This window comes from Phalangium opilio, unplaced genomic scaffold, assembly GCF_054372755.1.
Source record: "Phalangium opilio isolate 3A_F unplaced genomic scaffold, DU_Popi_V2 ptg000003l_1, whole genome shotgun sequence".
Lineage (NCBI taxonomy): Eukaryota > Metazoa > Arthropoda > Arachnida > Opiliones > Phalangiidae > Phalangium > Phalangium opilio.
This window is the reverse complement of record NW_028324145.1, coordinates 9,233,054-9,249,397: the sequence shown is the minus strand read 5'-3', so window position 1 is coordinate 9,249,397 and position 16,344 is coordinate 9,233,054. Positions and strand designations below refer to the sequence as shown.

The window sequence follows — 16,344 nt, the reverse complement described above, 5'->3', positions numbered from 1 at the left end:
GAGTTTTCAAGAACCAATGAGATGCTGGTTGTAATTTAGAGGGGCGGGGATTAACTCCGGACCTACTTTTGGACTGGAGATAAAGCTAGAAAAGCGTCGAATTTATACCTTCTCCCTAGTAAACTAGATATTGCTTCTTGCATAAGCTACGTCGAGTTTAGGAGTTGAATTTCCATTCACGAGTTTTGATAGCAAAAATTAACGAACTCGGCTTAACAGCTTTAACTTATTAATGGTGGATTTGAACTAGAACTTTTCGTCCCATAAATCGTTACCATATTCATGGGGCGTGCGCAAACCGCCCCCCCCCCAAAATGTTTTGAACATTATCAGCGCCATTAGGGATAACGTTTAAAGGGTGAGCGAAACGTCAATCAACTAACATAAATCGCATCATTATTACCGGCTTACAGTCTAGACCGCACGCCGTATAAACGCCAAGGGATTTAAGTAAGGCTTAAGGAATTATTTGTTTTATACCCTATTTGAATGAAAAATATATAGGACCTATATATGGCAAACAGAATAGTAAATATTGGTTTTCTGAATGGAGTAACACAGTTTTGTTATTTAGATTCCTTGTTGATATTATGGTTTTCTTTTTTCTGACACAAACATAAATTATTTAAATATATTAAGCGTGTTTCCGATGATATCACTTGTGTAAAAAAAAAATAAAATGATGGGTTTTATTTCTAATTCAGAACAGAATCGACCACGATTTTCTTTATATTTTATTAAAATATGACTTTAAAAACCTAAGCCTTCCAGATCTCTAGATATGGATGGAAATATCTCCGAAATAAAATTTTGGCGCGTGCTACTGAGGATGAGATCCTGAAGAAAAACGTGACTAAAATACCAATGCGGCGCTTTTCCATCCAGGATTTATTATTATTAATGTCACTGATGTCTTAAAAATTCCACGACTGTTAAGCTACGTTTTCATGGTCGCTTGTAGTGTGTAAATGACTAGCTTGCGAGTAAAAAACGGACGAAACTCGCAAGAATTTTCATTTTCATGGTCGCTCTAAACATACGCTTGTAGCGTGAGCTTCCAAACTTTGATTTTTGAACGCTACACGCCGATATCAAATCGAAACAGATATTTTACGCGCAAGCGGTGGTTACAAGCGGCGTGTGAGTGTCACGTGATCAGAAAGAGCCAATAGGAAATTTATTTTTTCGCCATTTTTAAAGAACAGTTTTTACCCTGGCATTAGTACAGTACAAAATGTCAAAACCCAGTTAAAAGTCGGTGGCGGATCAAAAGAAGGAATTGAAAAAAAAAGAAATTGAGTTAAAAGAAAAATAACAATAATAATATGACCAAGGCTTAATCCGAAATGAATAGAAGTTACCAAAGAGCCGAAATCCCCCTCTGTTTTACGGTTTCGCCATATCGGATGGACCCACCAACGTTTCGCTTTGTATCGTCGTTTAATATTTTGTTTTCTCTTGATTATTGATAGTGATAATAATAGAATTTTCTTTCGAATCAGCAAATTTCGTAGTTCTTCGTCCGCCATCTTAAAAAGCCTAGTAGACAAGCTCTAGATGTCGCCAGCGGGTATTTTCAATGCTACCATGAAAACATGATTGCTTGTTTCCGAGCGAGTAAAGTACACGCGGCACTTTGACGCTAGCAAAAAATACTTGCACGCTAGTCATTTACACGCTACAAGCGACCATGAAAACGTAGCTTTTTAGGGGCTACTAGAGAGAGATGTAAAAAGTTTATCAATACTGATATCAGAGTGTCGTTCGTAGCCAGGGAGAAATTGTAATCCAAAAGATGATGGTTATATAATCATATCTAGGCTAGTTGTGTATTTACGTTTTCAACTAATACTGCGATGCTTTAATGGAAAACTTTGAATGGGATGAAATATAAAGATACGACGTCACCTAGTGTTACTTCTACAAGCACTTTATATTACATAAGGTATACGATTTTGCCATTAGTATACTAACTCGCTGAACGTAATACCAAAAGAAGAAAAACGGATACCAAACTCGAAACGAAAAACAGAGAAAAAATATAAATATAAATCCGTTCAGGTTAATATAAGTAATAAAATGTAAGCGAGGGTAGCAGTAAAATTTTAAGATTCAGGACTCCAATACCTCTAAGGTTCAACTTGAAACGTATTCACTATCAAAAGTTGAACAAAATTTTGTCCAAAACTAGATAATGCAAAGCGAAAAACCTTAAGACATTTTTTTGCTTTCGAGTTACACTTTCTTCAATCGTAGTTATCCTAAGATTTCAAAGCTACAATACTGAAAAAAATGTATTACCGCAACTCTAACAGCAGTGCAAATTGCGATTGTCTCAGATAACGGGACGACATATGAAGAAATAAGACTCGGCGGAAAAATGGAAAAATATTTCTGTCGGTTTATTGGCGCGGAAGAAGAATTCCGCAACCCTTTTTTCCTTCTCTACACAATACGCGTTTTTACTTTCTTTTTTGTTTTCGCCACATTTTTTTGTTTAAAGTATATGTCTCAATGCTGGGAAAAATACGTGTTTAAAGGGTTTTGGGGAAGATTTTAAAAGGCGCATTTTGTTTCAACTCAGAGATCTTACATTTATTTCGTCTCGTGAAATGACAAATAAAGAAAAGAAGAAGAAAATTGCGGGAAAAGTAATCCGGCGACAGAATCCGCGGAAAACAGAAACGACCAGACACTCCAAGGTTTTCTCAAAAAGTTTTTTCTATCTTTTCGGTGTTAAACGGAGTGAAACGAGTCTCTTATATGATTTTGGATGATGCGAAGACCTATTTTTATCATCGTAACACAGCGGAAAAGTGAAATTTAGGAACTTGGACACAAAAGGAACTCAAAATGAAAATAAGAAAAGTCTATGGCATAAACCATGTTCCATAAGTATGACACTACCTATACGTTCGTAATGCTAGAGACTTTACAGAGAGCTAGTTCGAGAACGACAAGCGAGAATTGAAGTCCTATACTCGGTGGTTAATTTTGCAGGACTTCTATCTAGGTCCTACTTAGTCTGTACTAAGCCCTTGACTGTGCCTCGTGCACCAGCCGTCGCTTTACTTCGAATCTATGACCTACGTCACTTCACGACAAGCTCCAGTTTGTAACCAGTGAATAACTTATGGAACATATCTTATGAACTTATGTTAAAACTGTCTTTTTGTCAATCGGGTAACGCTTGAACGTATGAATTTGGTAGAAATACTTTTATGGTGTTCTCCTTTGAATAAAAATTAGGCTTAACATAAAGTTGCTGCTAACCAACACCCAAACTCGGCGGCGTCAAAATATCACCCCAATTTCGAAGGTTGTTCCTTTTATTCGTGTACGTGTTGGAACGCGGCGGGCTATTCTTTAATATTTTAGACCAATTACTTTTAGAAACCTCGAAAGTTGAAGAGCTATATAGGTCTATCTTATAGTTCTTTTTCCGCATCGTGTTCTGTTAAATAGAGTGAACTTCCGCTTCCGCTTTTGATCACGCCAGCCAGCCAAGAAGAGTGCCATTGCCACACATACCAGTTTACAATAGAAACAAGTCCCAGAAGCCTCTTTAACCGCGCGCCACGAACCAAGGCCTATTGCCGCTGAGGAGAAGCCCGGAATGGTTACCATAGCTACCAAATAGGAAGTACCCATTTTCGACAACACTGGGGTCATGAATAGGGTAGAAAAAATAGGCCTTATCAATGAAACTACCATCCACCTTTCCTTCACGCTATAGTTGTACTAACGGAGAAAGGGGCACGTAAAGCAGCGCGTGTTTTCAATCGAAATACACCATCAATACTAGCTAAGGCCATGAGTTAGGGTCTAAAGTGGAGAAAACATGGTCCTTATCTATGAAAGCATCACCGAAACTACTATCCACCTTTCATTTACACTGCAATTGAACTGGTAGACAAAGGTGGTAGATATAGCTTAGGCTTCATATTGAAATACACTATGCCGCAATTTTTTTTAAGATAAGATTTTACTAGGGCTAAAAGGTGCATGGATACCTTTTGTTCTACGCAATGCGTTTCTGCTAGGGTTTAGCCTTGGTCTATGGTAAAATTTTAACCTTAAAATTGTTTTAACAGTCAAGAACAAAGAGGTGTAAAGCCAAGGAGGAAAGAATTAAGGGTACCTAGAAAACAAAACACTAGAGTCTGTCTGTTACGGTGAGTCGAGAGAGCGAAGTCAAGTTTAATCATGACAAAGAAGTTTGTTATCAGTAAAGGGGTGCGAAAATGTGATGTCAAAAGGCGGCGCCTACAAGAGTGATTCAACCTCAATACACCGTTATAGATGAAATTATGTAGGTACACTTCTATCATAAGTTTGTAAGATATGTTTCATAAGTATGACACTTCATATACTTCGTAATGCTACTGAGAGACTTACAGCTTGAGATAACTAGTTCGAGAACGACAAGCGAGAATTGAAGTCCTACACTCGGATGGTTAATTTTACAGGACTTCCATCTAGAGCCTATTTAGTCTGTACTAAGCCTTTGACAGCGCCTCATGCACCAGGCGTCACTTTACGAAAATCTATGACCTACCTCATTCACTTCATGACAAGGTCCAGTTTGTAACCAGTGACGAACTTATAATGTAACATATCTTATGAACTTACGCTTCCATTAATGAACTTGACATGTCAAGTAGACAATATTCTGTCGTTAATGGGGTTTTTACATCAGGGCTGTTAAAGAGTTTTTCTTGTTGGTAATACTGTCATTCTTTAGTTAATGGCGGGTATTTTATAGACTGATGTCACCCGAATACTCATATTTAAATTAGTTTTCCGTCTCCTTTCCCTTCCCACCCAGGGTTGCTTCTAACGAGGGGCTAATCACTATGCAATACCTAAATTTACGGTTTACGTGTAATCACAGTCAAAGGTTGGGTTTTTAAAAGTTACACGTGTACCTCTTTGTTATAAGAAAGACGAGGGGATAACCACTACCAAATTATCTGTAAACGGATTTCGGACACTCAACACCGAGTGGCTGTACTGCGCGTCCCTCGAAACACGGCGCGTTCAATAATTAAGGCAAGTGATTATCCCCTCGGTTTCTAAACAGTCTATTACAAGATCCAGTGGACTCAACTCGAGTGGGAAAATACAGCGAGATATTTATAGACCATAATAAATTCTAGCCAATTGACTGTTGAGAATGCGAACAGTCTGTGTACCCTACCCTCAACAGGTATGGAAATACGAGAGATATCTTGCATAACGCTTGAAAACCTGGTCATACACACCCTCTATTTGGAAAGGTTATAAATTTTTAATAAATTTAGTCATTCAAATGAAAAGTGTAATGGAAGCGAATCGAAGCGCAAACCGCGACGAAATTATTATCGGATATAAATTAGGGTTAAATATTAAATCTCGTGCGCTCGTGTTTATCGCCAGTGTATAAATTGTCACGTGGTTTATTCCAAATTGGCGCGTAATATATAATCAATTTCTACCTTATGCCCTCATTTCCAATTCATAATTTTCTAATTCAAATATTCAAATAAAATTATTCTACCTTGAATTAATCAAGAAATACGCTTGAATTCGCGGCTTTATCAACCAAAATGTAAATCAAAGCAGATTTATACGATATTCTTAGTGTTATTGCTAAATTATACGATATACGATAGTTTTTCTGTGTGTAAAAAAAATAATATAAAATAATATAACGTGATACGAGCCCATTTTAGGAGTGACCAAAATTTGGCCATAAAACCAAACCGGCCACTATAGAGCAGAATTTTCCTTAGACTTCTTCCCCCGTTATATGGAAAAGTGCAAGAAAAATTCTGCGCTAGAGGTTTTGGTAAGCGAGCGTGTTAAAAACCAACCCGGGTTCGAAATGGCAAAAGTTCTCGAGAATCAAGAGTTATAAAAATAAGTTTGCGTTGCTTGGTTGTTGTTCTTCATTTTATTCTTCTAAATCCCACATAAGGCTTAAATCGAATCTCTTAATCCGTTAAGTCAACTCAGTTCTTGAGAAGAAGATGAGAGAGATGGTATACTGGTCAACGAAAGCTTAAGGGTATATAGTTATCTTATAAGGGATTCTTTCCAAATCGAAGTGACTTACGTTTTTGGTCCAGCAGTGAGTGTATACGATAAAAGTCGTATAATAACTGCCTACGAGGCTACGAATGGTCGGCACAAAATAAGGGAGTGTCTTAAATTTTTGGCATCTTTTTGGTTCGAGGTTTTAAGTCTTCTTGTCCATTTTCCCGACTACAAATCTGGTTATGTTATGGGTTCTACTCGTCCTTGTCTAGGAATTTTACTAATTATGATTTTCCCTGATATACTGTTTAGTTTCAAACTAATTTCCCGGAGTTTTTAGCTCTAATTTCCCTGAGCTTTGAGCTCAAATCTCCCTGAACGTTTTGCTCTAAATCTGATGTCCCTGATAATTTCAAGTATATTTTCAGTTTTATTAGCTCTTAGTCATTTTCCCTGATGTTTTCAAGTCTTCCCTGAGATATTTAGATTTTAACCAATTTACCTGATATTTCCAAGTCTACCTAGAGTTTTTCGTGTTCCTATGAACGGTTTTCTACCCTATTTCATAGAGGGTCTAGCATTGGCTTGTTTCTCTCGTTATTTTTTTACTTTTTTTACCGAGTCTCCGTGGCCGGTCATCTAAGGATTTGGGTCTACTGGGAAATTCGTGGGTTGTCTATATTTTTTTCCTCTCAAACTAACGTATAACGCAAGTGTGGGCGAAGTGAAGATGGACATCGGCCGTACGAGGATTTCAGAGCAGAATCGAGAACCCACGACCACTGACAGATAGCTTGGGAAGCTCGAAGGGGAAGAAAGAAATGGGAATTACTTATCGAAGCAATGGAATAAAAGAAAAAACACACAGAAATATCGATTACGTGCAGGGTACAAGGTACAGATGATAATAGGCTAGATATATCATTGTTGGAACGTGTTTACGATCTTCCAACAAGATGGATAGTTTCCAAATTGATATTTTATTATTTAAATAAGTATCTTAAAGTGGTTGATCGTTGTAGAAATTGATACGATTAAATTACAGCGTTATTAAATGTGCGCGTCACTTCAAATATTAAATACCACAATTTTATCAAAAACACTTCAACAGACTTCAAAATTCATCCTTATAAATATCTTTACTCGAGGCTTTCTTAAACATCTAAATATACTTTCGGCTACATTAAACGTAAACCTTGGCTCCTCTATTTCTTTCATCTCAAATTTTAGGAAACTGGATAACCTTTATTAAAATATTCATAAACGGGGAAGGAAATTTTCCTCATCCTTTATAAATTATGTAGAGAAAAATTTGATATCGGTTTTTTTTTCTCTTTATCTTTATCTATAGACTTTATCATGGCCGGTGCAGATAAAAGCAAAAATTACAAATTCGGGCCTAACGAGGCTTAGGAGGATAAGTTAAAAAATGGGTTAAAAAATCAATGTCATCTTGGCTGCAATGAGGCTTCTCAAATAACACCGTAGGAAAAAATATGAAGGAGGTTTCTATTGACGGCGGCCTTTTCGTAACTCGTTAGTTAACTTTGCATAGTATGAAGAATGACAATCAATGCCTTATTTGATTAGCGCTTTTAGACTCGACGCCTAGATTCGGAGGGGCTTCTTTTCGGCGTCATACTTTTATGATTGAACCGATAGCCTCATTTCCCTCTCGAAAGTAAATTGGGAAGATTTCAGTCCTGATTCTCGCAACTCCACTACCCTCTATCTCTTACCTCGGTGTCGTCGTTCCCATACAACTGAACCCCCAATAACTGGGTTGGTTGTGTGACATTTACGTTCGCTTCTCTCTTGGCGAACTGAGGACTTCTTATTTCAGGATTTATAGAACCTTTGAAGAAGCCGATCTTTGATACTTTCAGGTTTTTCCCATGTATTTCCCTGATACTCCCCAGGTTTTTCCAACGTATTACCCTGATACCTCCAGGTTTTTCCCGTGTATTTTCCTGATTCTCTCAGGTTTTTCCCGTGTATTTCCCTAATACCTCCAGGTTTTTCCCATGTATTTTCCTGATTCTCTCAGGTTTTTCCCGTGTATTACCCTGATACTTCCAGGTTTTTCCCGTGTATTTCCCTAATACCTCCAGGTTTTTCCCGTGTATTTCCTTGATACTTCCAGGTTTTTCTCACGCATTTCCCTGATGCTTCCAGGTTTTTTCCATGTATTTCCCTGATACTTCAGGTTTTTTCCATGTATTTCCATGATACCCCCAGGTGCAAGGCCAGATTTCAATACACAGTTTTCAGACTAAGATGATTCATACCATAACCATTTACACAAGGCGAGTCAGGACAAAATACTCTGCACTTTGTCCTCCAAATACCCTGGTCTCCTTGTGTAAATGGTAAGAATCCTCCTAGCTTGAAAATTATGCATACGAAACCATCATTATTATTATTATTGGGTGAAAAACTATTTAATTCTTATGTAACTTTAAATATACTGGATTTTTCGCTCCCTATTTAACATACGTCGTATTGCTTCTCAAATATTAGAGGAAAAATATGGCAGAAATTCGTCCTTTAACCTTTAGTCATTAACAAAGTTACAAAAAAAGTAGCAAGACTGTTTCAAGATGATGTTTGACTAAGCGTAAACCCTGGGGAATAAAACGTAACAAGAACCCATATACCACCCGAGAACATTCATTCAAAGATAGCATAACTCCGTAGCATCGCATACCGTGATATCAGGTTTATTTAGACGCTATTCCAAGTAGGTTCCCTTGTGCGATCTCATGGAAACCTAAACGTTCTCGGGTATTAAGTGGGTTCTTAACGGTATTTCTCACCTCCCTGCCTTTGTCAATGGTCTATTTTCAAAGTGAAAAACAAACAAATGACGAGCGGATCGAGGGGGTCATGAAAAATTTCTTGTGCCTTGGTCTATTTTTTTTTCTATACACGTTATAAAATAAGTTTCTGTACTATATACTATCATAAGTTCATAAGAAATGTTCTATAAGTATGTCAACTGGAGCTTATCATGAAGTGACGTAGGTCATAGATTAGAGGTAAAGCGACGCATGGTGAAGAGCTGCATGTCAAAGGCTTAGTACAGACTAAATAGGAAGATGGAAGTCCTGCAAAATTAACCACCGAGTGTAGTACTTCAATTCTGGCTTGTCGTTCTCGAACTAGCTCGAGCTGTAAGTCTCTAGCATTACGAAGTATAGGTAGAGTCATACTTATAGATGGAACGTCTCTTATAGACTTATGATACTATATAACGGAAGAACTAAGGCGGCTATTTTTTCGATCTTCTTCGTATAGAGAAAACGATTCCTCACGTTTTGTGAACCAAGGGTTAAAGCAAACGAACACTTTTTTTCAAACGTAGAATTGATAGAGAAAGATTTAGAAAAGGATTGGATGAAAACTTTCTTCGATTTTCAACTCACTGAAATTCGGACTATATATATACCTACTATATAGAAACATTTCATATCCCTAAAGTAAACCAATAATATCTAAAGGTTAAAAGGTCAGTTACTATAAACTCATAGCTTATACATTTTACTAGACAGAATTTGATTTCATATTTCAAACATCAATGAAAAAAAATTTGCTTATCCGCAAATGAAGTTGTTCAAAATTCACCAAACGAAATAAAGATTTACGTATTTAAGTTATGGGAAATGAGAGCTGTTTGAAGAAATGGTTTAGTAACAGAAAAGTCACCTATAAACTAATCAAGCTCTCAAGGATCAAGCCCTGTCCCTCATCCAATTAAATAATAAATAAATATGGAATTAATATAGCCTTGTTTACTTTGTAAATATTTCCCATGGGTAGAAACTTTCCAAACACAAATAAAAAAATATTTAGGTACCTCAAGCAATTGAAATTAAATAATAACGAAGAAGCGGAAAAAATCAAGTTGGATATCAACATTTTCGTTGCACGAAGATACTTAACATTTAAAGTATGCAGTAAATACGACTACAGCCCCTACACTTTACTTGTAATATAATAAACACGGCATAGATAAGACCCCAAAATTAATATACAAATTTCCTCTCTCAATCCCAGATAAGGTGCACATACATACTTACAGAACTATATAAATATTTCCTAACCTAGGCTCTCAATATCTTCGCGGAGAGAGCTGTAATAGAGATAAAACTAATATAAACTAAACTAAACACTACTAACCAAGTTTACGCCTTCCACCGTATTAACAAATTCACCACGAATAAGGTAAGGTAAGGGTGTTTTATCGACTCAACAACCATGGAGACTTTCATACATTTTTACAAACTTCTCAATAAACTTACTACCAAGAATACATAGTTGGACTTGGAATATTTAAGAAGCAATAAACCAAATTCTAGTAAGTGACTGAAGGTAAGGGGAGGGGCTTAAAACTTTGTTAAACCTTCCTCGCGATTCATTGGTTAGTCACAACCGTAGACCCTACTTCTACTAGTTCACACGACGCAAAGAGAACTTGTTTACATTCGGGTTCGGCACTCATAGGTCTTCAGACACCCCAATATCACTTGGCTTCCAAGTTCAACTATATTAAACGTGACGTCACGGGTGATGGTTTCTACGCCTCCTCCCCTTTACGTCAATGTTACTTGGCTTCCAAGTTCAACTATATTAAGCGTGACGCCAGGGGTGGCAGTTTCTACGTCTCCTCCCCTTTAGTTCAAGCAGAAAGGTCCAGAATATTGTAAGTTAAATATTCCAAGTAGGAGAATATTTCTATACAAGATCACAATGTATGCTCTCTTTTTCACCTTGCAACCTTCCTTTGAGAAAAAGGGTCAGATTTATATTTTAACGACAAGGAAAAAGTCAGCTATATAGTGGCATTCCACGTACAGACCGATGTCCCTCCAAAAAAAGAAGAAGAGCGTGACCTCATAGTCATAAAAGAAGTAGGATCATAGCCTCATACATAAATGAAATTGCGATGGAGAACGTATACGAGACTCTACGAGTCTTCTTCTTGCCAAGGCTTAACTACAAGAAACAAACTTCTTCGTACTACGTAAGGCGTATTTTTGCTTTAAGAGTGAACTGCAATCATAGGTGACAAGTTTTTCGGACGAAAAAAAACAAGCTTGCAAAAAAAGAAAATCAAAAACCGTCGCGTTTTGAGGAAAAAATAAAAAATAAACTTGAGAAGTCTTAATTTTTTTTTTCGACGTATCCAACTATTTACGTTGTTTCGTCTCACTTTCAACGTGCACTGAGTTAAAATAGTACCTCTTTGGAATTTTCAAGGTGTTTTTGTCAACTAAGATATGCTGGTACAAACTTCTTTCAACAAACCCAAGCCTGTAACCATGGAAACCCGAATATTTTTCTAGGGCCAAATTGATGGGAAAATTATGTTGTAAGGAAAAACCTACCTACTATGGTATAGTGTTTTTAACACTAAGAATATATACTATGCAACCGAAACTACGAATGGAGCTTAAATGAATATCTTTAAATAACTTCAAATAGAAATTGAAGTAGGTGAAACTTCATAGATTCTCTTACAGTATGCTGTCAAAGGCTTAGTACAGACAGTCCTGCAAAATTAACCACCGAGTGTAGGACTTCAATTCTCGCATGTCGTTCTGGAACTATAACTCGAGCTGTAAGTCTCTAGAGTAGCATTACGAAGCGTATGAATTGTCATACTTATGGAACATATCACTTATAAACTTGTGATGTCACTGATACTCCCAGGATTCCATTCAGTGAAATTCTTTCCAGTAGTCTGTCAAAAGGTAGCTAGTCCCTCTTATTTTTATTCTACAGAATCTAGACGAAGTATAAGTTTCTCAATGGAAGAGAAAGGGTTAGGGGTTTTGGTGGCCAGAATATATAACTCAATTTCGATTTATCTACGCTCGAATTGAAAGGCGTTCAGGTAGAAATTTGGGCCTATAGGAATTCTGAGAAATTGAGAAGAGACGTCGCGAAACTCCAATATGCCTTGAAGGAGTAAAATATATATACGAATCCAGGATTGAAGGAAAATTTCGCGGGAAACACAGCAGCCTGTGATGATGCTGCCTCCAAAAATAGGACTTCTGTATCGATTCCAATTTAACTTAGGAAAAAGGAGTTTTGGAAAAATTCCCGAAGACATAATCTAATCAAATCTTAATTGATGCGCTAATTCCGATTGCGAGAAATTTTCGGAATCGTGTAAAAACACGAACGAGTGAATACACCTAAGAGCAATTGCGTTTTAATTACGAAAGAGACTAAAATTCCAATTAAAATTCGAATAATATTTACGCTTCTTATTGATTGATTTAAATTAATTAATTAAAATTTGAATCATTCTCGCGTTAAAATATTCATAACTTGAACGAAGCCTCGTGAGTTTACAAAAATTAAATAAATATATAGATAAATAAATAAAAATATAGATAAATAAATAAAAATATAGATAAATAAATAAATATATAGATAAATAAATAAATATATAGATAAATAAATAAATATATAGATGAATAAATATATAGATAAATAAATAAATATACAGATAAATAAATAAATATATAGAAAAATAAATAAATGTATAGATAAATAAATAGATAAATAAATAGATAAATAAATAAATAAATAAATAAATAACTAAACAAACAATTACTTATGTCTAAAATAAAACGTGAAGCGAAATTCGTATTTAATATGTCTAAAATAAAACGTGAAGCGAAATTCGTATTTAATATGTCTAAAATAAAACGTTAAGCGTAATTAGTCTGTTCTTATATTAAGGTACCTTCGCCTGAATCTTATATATGTAAATATATTAACCCTATTTCCTTTCCTACATTTTAAGGCTTTTTGAAAAAAGCTGTCGTAACAGCGTCTCCCTTCCTTCCTTTGAAATATACGGATTCTCTCATAAGCGGCAAATGTAGTTCCATAAACAATCGAATATAGAGAAACTCAACTTCCGGAAAAGTTTTAACAACTTCCCCTACTTACACTAGTCTACGCATTCGTAAGTCGAGGAGACGCCGGCGGCGATTTTCTTCTCTTCAAATAGCAAACTTGGGGAAACAGTTTTGGGAAAAGAGGAGGAGGAGGTCAAGAATTTAATTAAGGAGACCTTCCCCCTTTGAACTCCCCCCCCATTACACCGAAAAGCTAAGAAAATGATCCGATAACTTCAAGCCGTAATTAGAAGCTTCAAACACCAACATAAACCTTAATTCTGGACTATTTTTCATATTTCGTACAAAATATTCCAGTCATATGGAAAAAAAAATTATAAGAAAAATTTAAAACAATATATTTGAGGAAGTAGTTTGTTAACTTTGTTATTTGTTCTTTAAGCGCAGGTAAACACAATAAAACAATAACAATTTCGATAAACAATACTAATGAAATACTAAACCGCATACCCCTTTCTTTAGCCAGGGTCAATAACTTTTACCCCCGACCTTTTTCAAGAAAAGAAAACTATAGGCTAGACTATATACTTGTAAAAAAGGAATTTAAAAACATAACCAATTTTTTTTTTCCTTACTACAACCTCAGCCTTTAAGAGGTATAGTATATAGTATAAAAAAAATGTAGTAGCTCCGTACAAAGACACGACCAGATATTTCACGCATTTTTCTAAAACTTGAAGGAAGCTTCCCTCAATAACACCGAACATAAAAATGAAGAAAAAAGGGGCAAGAAATTCGTTTCTAATAAATGTGTTGGAAGACGGAAACTTGGGGAGTAAAAAAAAACTGGACTGGAAGAGAAAAATTTATAGCTGTACATAGGAGAAGCGAGAAAGAGGGAGAGAGAGAGGGAGAGAGAGGGAGAGAGAGGGAGAGAGAGAGAGAGTAAGAGAGAGAGGAAAAGGAGCAATTTTTTGACACGAAGCAGGTGTTTTGATAAAGCTCTCTTCGTCCAAGACCGGCTCCGAGGAAACTGTTCCGTATTGAACGCGTAGTAAAAGCCAAACAACAAGAAAGAGAAAAAAAAATCTGGGAAGAGTCATCGTAAAAAAATACAAATACCATTTCTTATATTTCTTTTTTTCCTCTAGATGAAATAAAGGAAACGAAAAAGAAGGAGTAAGGAAAAAAATCTATCCAAGAAGACATTTATTATATTTTGAAGTCATTTCTCCGTGCGGACCCATACAACCAAGGCAAAAAAGAAATTGAGAAAAAGTTCACAAAGCGTTTTAACCTCTGAACCCTAAAGGAAAAATGCTGTGTAGAGAATAGCAATTCGCACTATATCTATCCATTTTAACTTTTAAAATGATCGTCGAAATTGGTATCTGACATGAGATATAAATAAGTATATTGGTTAAAAGATAAATTTCAGTTCAGAGAGAGACCCACAGTTTGAAAACTATCTACAGAAATCACACACTCACAGAAAAGACGCGGCAGCAGAAACCCCGAATAAATTAGGCCTATAGAGGAATCAGAACTTTATACCGTAGCCATCAAAATAGAATAATAGACCTAAACAATCTAGATGTTATTTGAAAATCCCCAACCCGAGAGGACGAAACGATAGGAGACAGAGAGGAAACAGAACTGACTTCATCCAATACAAGAAAAGATTTTATCCTGGAAGAAGATTACTCCAAACAACTTTCGGGTTAGGGTTAGCAGGGTGGGGGAAAATGCCGAAAAGGCTTAGCGAAGAGACCAATAGAATGGAGATTGCAGCAGCGTACAACGTCGAGCGCTCGAATCGGCCACAACATTCAAAAACATCCGGAATTTGCGACCCTGTTTGAGATATTCCAAACGCTAAGCCTAACTTTGTTTGCTACGCATACTTGGTTGAAATCGAGCGAGAATGACGAGAGAGACAGTCCAGAGAGAGAGAGAGAGAAGGTGAGGAGGAGGCTAAAGGGGCATTCAATTTGGCCTTTTCATCCTCGGGATTCCGAAGCTGGTACGTAATGAAAGACTTGATTTGCATATTGCCTAGCTCCGAACCATACATACCAACGAGGGTACGAGCCACCAGAACCAAATCGGTCCTTTACTATTGGTTAAAAAGGAGAGCTAGCTATGGCAATGAAGGAAAGAGAGCAGAAAGAGACGCGTGCACATCCCGTTCTGAATCTACATTAGGTATTAACCTACAATTTTAGGGTTAAGCGCATCGTAAATATATCACAATTTCTTCATTTAACCCATGAATATGAAGGCTTTCCTACAGCCATAACCAGCCTGTGTTATTACTAAAACGTTATTCAATAATATTCATTGGAGAATTTAAATGATTCCATGGAAAGGTTTATCGAGTAACTTCTAAAAGTGAGATGAGGCAAAGATTTAGTGAGGTCTTTTCAACAATCGACTCATCTTGCCTCCTGGTGCAGCATAAAGACTTGAAAAGTAGGAAGGACATTAGCATGAGAAATTGCTAGTTTACTTTTTTTAAAAGGCTGCAACCGCACAAAAAGCAGGGTGTTTTTTTCGTGCAATGTGTAAGAGGTACTATATAGGAAAATTGGAAAAACACTATCACAGGTCTATTTTTCAAGGTAAGAATAAACCAAGTTGAAAGGCAACTATGAGGGAAGAAAAGGGTTTTAATTTAAATCCTATAGCACGCTGCCTTTATTTGTAGTAGATTCTAAGCATGGGACGTAGGAATTAAAAAAAGAGGGAAGAATGGGGCGGGAGCAATCGTAACGTTAGTCTAAAATTGAATAAAACATTCAAAAGATGTAAAATTGGCGGGAAGGCGGATATTTTTACGATCGCATGCATTCGATAAGGAGAAGCGCGGGAAGGAAACAGAAGAAGTAGAAAAAAAATGTTATCTTTTTGCAAATTTTCCAGCGCAAGCGCAAAAAAATCAATATTTTCACTTTTTTACTTTTCACGTTTTTTTTTTTATCCCAAAAGGTTTTGATAAAAGTTTCTGGTTGGCTGGCTGGAAAATAACCCTTTATACATAGGAGGTATACTTCTACTATTAAAGCTGACCCTTGTGACCTCGCGAGGTCAAAAACTAAAAGAGTTAGTGTCACCACCCCGCGGACGGAAGCTTTCCATCGACACCTCATTTGACCCAAAAAAATTGATGGTAAATAAGAAAAAAAGGATACATATGCGATAAGTTAACAACAAAAACCACGTGTTTCCATGGTTTTTAACCGTGGGGTCACAAGGTCAAAAAAACCCGAGGACGAAATATTTCCATGAGAATCGAAGGTACAAACGTACTCAAGCGAACACTCAAGGAACTTAATTTATAGATAATTACTAAAATTAAATTAATTATATTGGTAAGTACAATCGGTCTGGATCATCTTGTTGGTTCTGTTTTATCTTTTGAATATTTCTCACAGGAAATAAAAAGGAA

General features: G+C 36.3%; 1 protein-coding gene and 1 long non-coding RNA gene across 4 annotated transcripts in view; one reads left to right on the top strand and one right to left on the bottom strand.

The window, feature by feature from the left end:
* Nucleotides 1-16,344, bottom strand: part of LOC149717643 (sodium/calcium exchanger 3-like) — a 90,896-nt gene that overhangs the window by 32,724 nt on the left and 41,828 nt on the right. The gene's annotated exons all lie outside the window — the stretch shown is intronic.
* On the top strand, nt 4,275-9,687 carry LOC149717644 (uncharacterized). Its single transcript, XR_016367161.1, has 3 exons — nt 4,275-4,312; nt 9,316-9,497; nt 9,566-9,687. It is a non-coding gene; the product is annotated as an uncharacterized LOC149717644 (long non-coding RNA).